Genomic DNA, 9,589 nt, shown 5'->3' on the forward strand with positions numbered 1-9,589 from the left:
TTTTAATTCTTTACTTGCATTGTTATGTATGCACTTGCGTTGGCAATACATAATTCCATGCATCTAAGTCTCAATTTTATGTTATCTGCATGTGAAATCTTTTACTCAATGCTTAATTTTCGGTAGATGTATTGTTTTTTTCGATACTTTTCTATGTGCTTTCGTCAATATACTTTGAATTGTAAGCACAAGCAACTTATTTTAATGAAAACTTCATGGACCATTTGAATAGTTCAAATCAAAATAGTAACGATTATGCTAGTTTGTACTTATATTAACATCTTAATAAAACAGTACAATCCGTGTGAATGCAGCTACATAGTTAAATATTTGGTATGAAAAGATTTTTCGCCACATATCTACACTTTACTCGAACAAGGTTGCTTCAATATAGAATTAATGTGGTTAAAGATATCTTATAATAAGACAATAACACATAGTTTTGGTTTGTTTTATCTGATTTAACACCAAATTAAAATATTGCAGGCATCTAGATCTCATGTGTTCTTGGCCTTCGTAACTGAATAAAAAGCATTTCTTGCTTTGACCCACAATTTAGGTTCGAAGACTGTTTGGAATAAAACAAGAAATTATCCATCTTGACAAATTCTAATAATGAAGAAATGTTTAATATCTGAACTTTGTCAGTTTGTCTGCATCATAGAGCATTAAAAATTAATTAAATGATATATTATTGAGAATAAATGTTATTCTTAATTAAAATCAATTATTTATAGAATGTTTTATTTAATTTTTAAAATTCAAATTATATATATATAATTTTAATTCAGTAAGAACACAATTTTATCAAGATAGTACGGAATAGGAGAAAAGAGCATCTATGTTTAATTGACACGTGGTTTAACTTCACTTGTTGTATATTGTGTTTTTCTATGTCGGAAAGATAAATTGCTTCGTCCAGAGATTAATTACTGGACCTCCCCACCCTAATTCGTATGTCCCTTAACTTTTACCATTTAAGTTATCATACAGGGACATTTATTGCACATATTGTGTTTAATATAGATTTTTTGTGTTGTTTTTGAAATATGGATTTAATTGATATGAATTCATATAAAATGGTTTATACATGCATCCAATTAATCTCTCTGATCTATTTTTCATTTTAAATAAAATTGCCTAGTAAATTGATAAATTCTAATTGAATAAATGAGTAAAACTTCTTCACATATTGTCGGTTTATATTAATTAAAATAAAAATATTAAGACACATGCAAAGAGTCAACATAATTGGAATACTAGCAAGGCACATACTGTAGATATCATGTGCAATCAAAAGAAAGATTTTTATAGATATGAACTTATAGGCTAAAGCAATCACTTATCTCAAATGTAATTAGATGATGAATTATTTAACCCAAACTTTATCATGGGTTATTTAGACAACCCCAAGAAGTAATGTTTAATTCATTTAATTTAATTTAATTTAATTTATTAATGGCTTAATTGCACTTTTGGTCCCCCAACTATACCCTTCCTGCGAAAATCGTCCTTAAACTTCAAAATTAGCAAAAAACGACCCTGAAGTTTACACCCGGTTGCAAAACTGGTCTGCCGTCCAAAACCATCCAAAACTTAACGGATTCTGGGTTAAAAAATGAATTAAAAATTAAAAAAATGAAACCCAACAACCTTCATTCATTATTCATCTTCTTCAAACATCTTCTTCTTCATTTTCATCCCTGTCATTTTCTTCCCACATCATCCTCAATTCTTCTATTTTGATTCAAAATTCTATTGGAGAAAAAAACTAAAAGGAGCAGCAGCAACTTCCATTTGGTGTTTCAAAAGAGCGTAGGTGGCAGAAGCGACAACAGAAGCGATGAAAGGTGGCAGAGATGGAGAAAAAGGTGAACGAAGATACCCATAGCTTTGCAGACGAAGTTGAGGTTGCTGATTCGGTCAATGGTTCGGCGACGGTGGCGGGTGATGGTGAAGGAGGCAGATTCAAGCCACCACCTTTCTTCTTCAGATCTGGTCTCTGTTGATTCTGTGTCTCTCTCATTTCATATATTCCTCCCTCCACGACTCCTTCCTCTTTAAAACTCATAAAAATCCCCCTTTGTTCACCCCCAGAACCCAGAAAACCCACCGATTTTGGAACACCAACACACTTGCATTTTCAAGTTCTGGGTTTTATGGTTGTTTATGGTTTGAGTACTAGATTTGAAGGGGGTCAATTGATCTTCTGCTTCAATTGCTTGGATGTGATGGTGAATTTTGGTTTCGATTGAAGAAGCAGAGAGAAAATGCAGGTTGAGGTGGAAAGGGATAACAAACAAGAAACGATAAAACTCACCTCTTCAGTTTTTCAGGATTTGTTTTTCCTGGATTTGGTTTCCTTTTAATCTGAACAATTTTTTTTTGGATTAAAATTTCAGGTTGTGATCATTTGAATCTCAAATGCTCTCATGAATTGATGTAATATTCTGGGTATTTCTGGATTTCAATTAAAATACTATTATTTTCTCAATTTTATTTTTTATTTATTTTTTAATACATTTTTAACAGAATATTCTGTTAGTTTTTAGACGGAATCTAACGGAAAACCAATTTTGCAACCGGGTGTAAACTTTAGGGTCGTTTTTTGCTAATTTTAAAGTTTGAGGACGATTTTCGCAGGAAGGGTATAGTTGGGGGACCAAAAGTGCAATTAAGCCTTTATTAATTAAAATAATGATGTGATAAATTTTTTAAACATATTTAATCTTCAAACAAGTAACATGATACAACAGCTTAGGATTAACCTGCTTCGTGAAATAGAAAACATGCCGAACAAATTTCGACACTTCAACTTGTAGAATTTGCTCATCCTCGCACCATTACCCACCTAGCACATTAAAGGGCCAAAATTCCGTGATTCTTTGTGATTGACAATCGTTTGAACATGGAAATATCTAGAGTTAAGATCCCTAATATGAATAAACTGCTCACGAATTTTTGGAACCACAACATTTCCACCTGAGAAAAGGGTACAACATTAGGATCATGTAGCAGTTGGCTAGGAGAAAGATAAAGAAGCTGAATCCACCCATTCCATTTTTTGCTTCACTCTCGAATTCTTACCTCAATCTCATGCTTCCGAGCATAAATATTACAAAGACATCTTTATTAAAAGCAAGACAAGAGGTACGGATGACATCCAACTTCTAGTGTAAATCTCCCTATTAGCCCAAGCCACCATAAAAATATTTGCATACTCAACATATGCCATCCAACTAGCTTCAAAATGAAAAGGTTGAGGACCCCTACTAGCACCCCTGCCTCCACACTGCAGATATAAAACATGATGATCCGAATAAACACGCGAGAGAACCTCCACAAAAGCATCTGGAAACGACGTACTCCAAGCATGATACCCAAAGCGCTAACCACGCTTCTTAAGAACCTGATTCTCCACTCTCCTATGCTGACATCAAGTAAACTTACTTCCCAGGGATCGAGTCTCCAGAAAATTGCAACCGTCAATGACACTTGAAAACCTCTCTTCCCTGCTCCGCAAGAGCGTACCACCCTTTTGGTCACGCGCAACTAAAGACTCATTGAAATCACCAATAACGGTGTAAGGAACTACGATGGACTACCTCAACTAAACCAGATACTCCCAACAAAGGTTTCTCTCATTTAGGATGGGGCTCGCATACACCCCAAATAAAACCCATACCTCAGTGCCCAACTACAATCTAACAGTAAGTACTAGTTGAATGCACTCCCTAGTGAACATGTGAGATTGGTGGCATCTTGAAGCAAGCATCAAATTCTGAGAATAAATTAGAGTAACAAAAGGCTTAATCCAGTTTTTGGTCCCCAACTTTTGTCATAAATATGGCTTTAGTCCCTCGTCGGAGTAAAGGTGGGGATTGGTCCCCAGTTTTTGGCAAAATAATTGGCTTTGGTCCTTCCGGTCGGTTGGGTCAACGCCGGAACGCCGGAGCTCCGGGAGCTGACGTGGCTTTTGCCACGTCAATTAATGAGTCTCGTTGGATTTTATTTTTCCTTTTTCATTAAAAAATAAAAATATTAAGACACACTAATTAAACACCCTAAATTAATAAAAAAATAATTAAAAAACAAAACTCTAGAAAATGATGAATGTTCATCTTTTTCAAAAACTTTTATCCTCATCTTCATCATTTTACCCAGAAAACACAGATTAATCAGGTTCTTCATTTTCCCCAAACATCCTGCCACCATCGTCTTCAAATTATTTCTAGAACATTCATTCTCCAAACATCACAATCTTTTTATTTAAATTATTTCCAAAACATTCATCCTCTAGAAAGGGGGTGGTTGCGGTGGTCTTGGATCTGTAGGTTCGATGGAGGTTGATGGGTCCGAATGAAGGGGGAAATCGTGACGTGGAGGGGAGAAGAGTGTGGTGGCTATTGGTGGCTTCTTCCTCAGATCTGCATTTTGGGAGTGGTGGTGAGTTTTCTGGGTTGTTGATTTTGGGTTTTATTGGGTGATTTTGGGGGTGGTGGTTTTTCTGGAAGAGTGTATGTACTTCAAGAATTATGAATCAAGGCTGTAAATGAATTCTGAATCAGCTTGCCAATAACTTACCATGAGCCAGTGCTTAGGTTTGTTGTGAGAAAATGTTGTGAGAAAACGCATATGAATGATGAAAAGGGATGATGAAAGGGTTTAATAAAGTGATTGAATCTGGATTTAAATTAGAGATTTTGTCTGGTTCAGATTTAGTAGTAATTTAAGGAATTGTTAATTAGGGATTAGATTTTGTTAATTAGGGATTTAAGAATTAATGTTGTTATGGGTTTCTTAATTTTTTTAAATGAAAAAGAAAAGAAAAAAGCCAACTGGACTCATTAATTGACGTGGCAAGGCCACATCAGCTCCCGGAGCTCCGGCGTTGACCTAGCCGGCCGGAAGGACCAAAGCCAATCATTTTGCAAAAAACTGGGGACGAATCCCCACCTTTACTCCGGCGAGGGACTAAAGCCATATTTATGGCAAAGGTTGAGGACCAAAAACTTGATTAAGCCGTAACAAAATACTATAGAGTAATCAGAGAATATGATAAACAACTGAATCATTACATATTAAAGAGTGTAAGTCTAAACAGACACCAAAGTGTGTTTACTCATCATTTACCACTCAATATTTTAACCAGCAAGTCCTCATTGAACCCAACTTCAATCTTAATCAAACGAGGTTTATAATCATCTTTTAAGGAAACAACTTCTACTTTCTAAATTTTTCCATTTTTACCATTGACACTCGCAGTTCTTTGAATGTTGTGTTAGTTATTGTCAGTCATTAGAACTTGCTGAACTTGATTATCGACACTCATGTTAATGTATGTTTGGGTTGGCAACCCATCAGCACAAAATTTCTGGATGGAGGTGATCTTCCTACGACAACATTTGTCGGAATAGAAAATGAAGATTGTCTGATTGTAGTTCATTTTAGAGGAGTTGATGAAGCCTATCAGACTACAACATTTGTTGGAACTGATTGCAAGCGTCCGCTCGGAGGTTGATTTGAAGAGCCTCTTCCAGTCGCAAATATCTTAACATATGTTTCTGACATGGCCGGGGGCAGTGGTTGCTAGGGAGTCCATAGACTAGCGGTAGGTCAACCATTCGACTGTTGGCAACATGGATTGACTTTGTCTTTGGTATCATAACCAACATTGTGATTTGTTAGCTTGTAAGATTGGCACTTCTCACTACCCTTGGTTTCTAGTTGTATGATCACTCATGTTCTCGAAACTTTTAGAAGATGAGGAAGTACTTGACATCTGAGAAATCACTAAATTGTTGCCTAGGCGCATGAACTCGTTTGAGCTGTTTCACTAGAGATCTTTGACCAAGTTCCACTAATCTTGGTAATTTGTTTCACGCTAGGAATAATGTGAGGTTGGAGAATCTAACACTGCTAAGGTTGAGTCTTGCTCCTCAACGCGATGAATGTTACATATAGTACCTTGGCACAAGAGGATTCTTGGTCAAGATAGAGCCTTTATGTCAGTTGATGGTTGATGTATACCAGAAATGTGTGTGTGCTGACAATGGGAAACAAATCGATTGTCTCGAAGGCCAAGTTGTACCATATCTTGAAAAATCACACTACCACAAGTGTTTGTACAACCAGAAATATAAAAAACAACTTGCAACTCAAAGGTCATGGTTAAGAGAATGTAGAAAACTGCAAAAGGAAGAAAGGGAAATACGCAGGTTAAACTAACTCATCTATGAATACCGAATAGACATAATTAACATGCCTAAATTCTTGTTTTTGTAACTCATCTCTTGGAAGCCATGATCTGGTAATCGCTGATCGCAGTCTGACAATGCCGAAGAGGTTTGTGCTGAAGAGCTTGTTTTTGGTGCTCTTCCATAGGCATAAAATCCTGAGTATTTTCTCCATGAAATCCGTCGATGATGGTACTGCTTTCGGTATCCGCAACAGTAATTTCAGCAATAAAAATTAATAACTCTATGAGACCTGATCCAGAAGCGTCAAATGGGCCTTGTTGGATTATCCTTTTTATTTTATTTTATCTAACCTACTTGACGTATGCTTTCTAGCTTGGATTCTTTATATCGGTGCAATCATTCTCGACACCAACACTTAACCGGTCATATTATGTCGAACCTTATCCTTTTGTCCTCCTCTCTTACTCTTCTTTCAGCTGTATGTAAACGGACATTTTGTGAATGTAGCACATGAAACTTTTTCGCCGAATATGTTTCTCATTGTTGGTTTTGCTTTAGATGTTATGAATTCTCACTAACAACAAAAAACTAAAGACTAACCTCTTCTGCAGCAATATTTGTTTTTTGAAGATAAACTCGTGTTGTTGGTCGGAATACAAGATGGGTTGGGTATAGTATAATAGTTTACGTGAGATTTCTTGCAGTTCACTTTGTAATAAGTAGTCTTCTCCCTTCATTTTAAGTCATGTTATTTTGATGCTTCTTTTACCGCGTCCTCTTAGTTGGTTTTGGTGTTAAGCACACTTTTCCTTACGACGGCGACTTCAGCTTCCCTTGTAGTTTTATCTCTTGTGCTTGTTGAGGCTATGTGTTTTTTATGGGTTCTTTCTCTGTATGTTGATCTTTGTTTTCGTAGGGTTTGTTTTGAGACGAATTGCCTGCTCATGTTTGAGGCTTGCAAGAGACATTCCGGAGGCCATTTCCATTTATCAGTTATTTATGACGTTGTGATTTAGTTTCATGTATTAATTTTGTTGATCGGTTTTTTAGGATGCATCAACTGCATACATCATTGTACTTTCACTTGACACCTATCGTGTGTGACCTTCTCCTAAATCTCAAAGCTTCTTTCGCTCTGTCCTTGTAAGGGCAGAGAACCCATCGCTATCTCTACTGCGCTACCGGCGGCTCCAGGAAGTCAGTGTGCAATAGTTTCCTCGTGCCAGACAGAGATTGACCCTCGAGTGCAAAGGCAGAAGGGAGCTTGACTGCCAGACCCGCTTGTTTATCTTTTGTTCGTAGAACTGGTAATTCAATGACAAATGGTTTGGAAAATTTTTCTTTTTTGTTGACTTTGATTGAATTGAACAAAGTTTTGCCAAAGTTTATTTCCTTGATTCAAGATGATGTATTTACTTCTGCGCCTAACACTTCTTCTTAATGCATTTTGATTTGTTTAAAAGAAAATACCTCTCCACCAATCATATTTGCTTTTTGAAGTTAAATCCGTTTTGTTTGTTGGAATAAAGTTTAATCCCTCTTTACTTTTTCGCACTTCTCTCATTGTTATGTTTAGTAACTAGTTCCACATAAAACTTTTTTTTGTCTTGGGGTCAAAACATCAAACTAGTTGTTTTGTTTTTTTGGACAAACTTTTGTTCGAGTAGTAGCAAGGCATTGGGCCGTCTTATGTAATTGGGCTTCACCCATTTTACTATGAATTCTCATCAGATCTGAAAAAAAAAGTCCAGAAATAATTTTCCCTAAAGTATGTCATCTTATGAATAGTTTTTTTTTTTTGAAATGTCTTATGAATAGTATAGTAGTACTAAAGGAGATATTTTAGTAAAGTATATAGAGATAGACTTGTTCTGAATTTTTTTTTTGTAATTTTTCAATTTTCAGAATTTTATTACTATTACTCTTACCATTTTTAAGCTTTAATTTGTCCTATAATTTTAAAATTTCTACTTTTATTTTTTCATTTTTTTTTGAAACAATCTACTTTTATTTTTAACTGTTATGTTTTGTTTTTTAAATTTTTTAACTGAATAGATTATAGATTTAATTGGTATGGATTAACCGTGTAAAGAATTTACACATGCATCCAATCATATCTCTTCATTTTGCGCTTTAAATAATTTTAAATTCAAAATTTAGTATGAAAGGATAAATTGATGGATTCTAATTAAATTACCATGTAAAAAAAATTTACACTATGAATACATAACAATTAAACTTATAAACTACTGTGTTAAGGGAAGGGTTGAAGCTGGTGTGGGATATGGGGTTTCAAAAGTTGGATTGTTTCACAGATTGTAATGAGTTGGCGGGGGTGATCAATGAAAGTATTAATACATTTGGGTATTGGCACCACACAACAATTCAACATGTTCTTCGGGATTTGGCTCGGTGGAGGTGGGATATCAAGCGTACTCATTATTGCGCGAAAGGAACATGGTGGCAGATGAGTTAGCGAGATATGCAACTTGGGTGGGCTGTAGATAGCAGATTTGGAAGTACCCCTCCAATGTTGTGCCTCTATTATATCAGGATGTGTTAGTAGTTTGTTTCTTTTCCTTTAATTTGTACCAAAAAAAAACTTTAAATTATAAAAAAATTAAAATAAAAGAAATGAATGACCTACACAAATTGGGCATTCACAATAATAGTGACAAAATGGAAAAAAGTTGTGAACGCCAAAGCTTTTTTTTTTTTTTTTTTTTTGAACTTGTGAACGCCAAAGCTAATATATCCTTGAATATAATACGTGAAATAATTAATTTAAAATCTTCTATTGTACACTATATTTATTTCTATTTAATAAAAAGTGCATAATTTTTATATGAATTTAATGGTAATGCAATGTCAGTGTAAACAATTTTTACACAGACATCCAATGATGAGTTGCCAAATCAGAAAATAAGTTTTTGATTTAATTAAAATAAAAAGGATCATAAATGCTTTTGAATATGTGACACACTATTATTGGATGTCTGTGTAAAAAAATGTTTACATTGACAGTGCACAACCATTAAACTCTTTTTATATTGGGTAAACATGTAATTTTGGTCTTTATTTTTATCAGGTAAAAAAAAATGCCAAAATTGAAAATTAAAAGGAAAATAATCCGGCAATTTGTGCGATGGATGCTTTCTTTCTTTGGCTTTTATTGATCTCCTCTGTTTGTTCTTCGTCATGATTTCAACAAGCAAAATAGAATTCAACAACAGATTAGGTTGATTTTTAACTTATATTCTTTGCTTTTTTAAGGTGAAATTTCACACCACTTGTTTGATTTGTCACATGTCATCACTAGAATAATAGCAATTATATGTGTAAATTACTAAATTTTGTGTCACTTTCTTTTTCACTATCAATACATGCAT

Source organism: Lotus japonicus, chromosome 6, assembly GCF_012489685.1.
Source record: "Lotus japonicus ecotype B-129 chromosome 6, LjGifu_v1.2".
In the NCBI taxonomy this organism is placed as follows: domain Eukaryota; kingdom Viridiplantae; phylum Streptophyta; class Magnoliopsida; order Fabales; family Fabaceae; genus Lotus; species Lotus japonicus.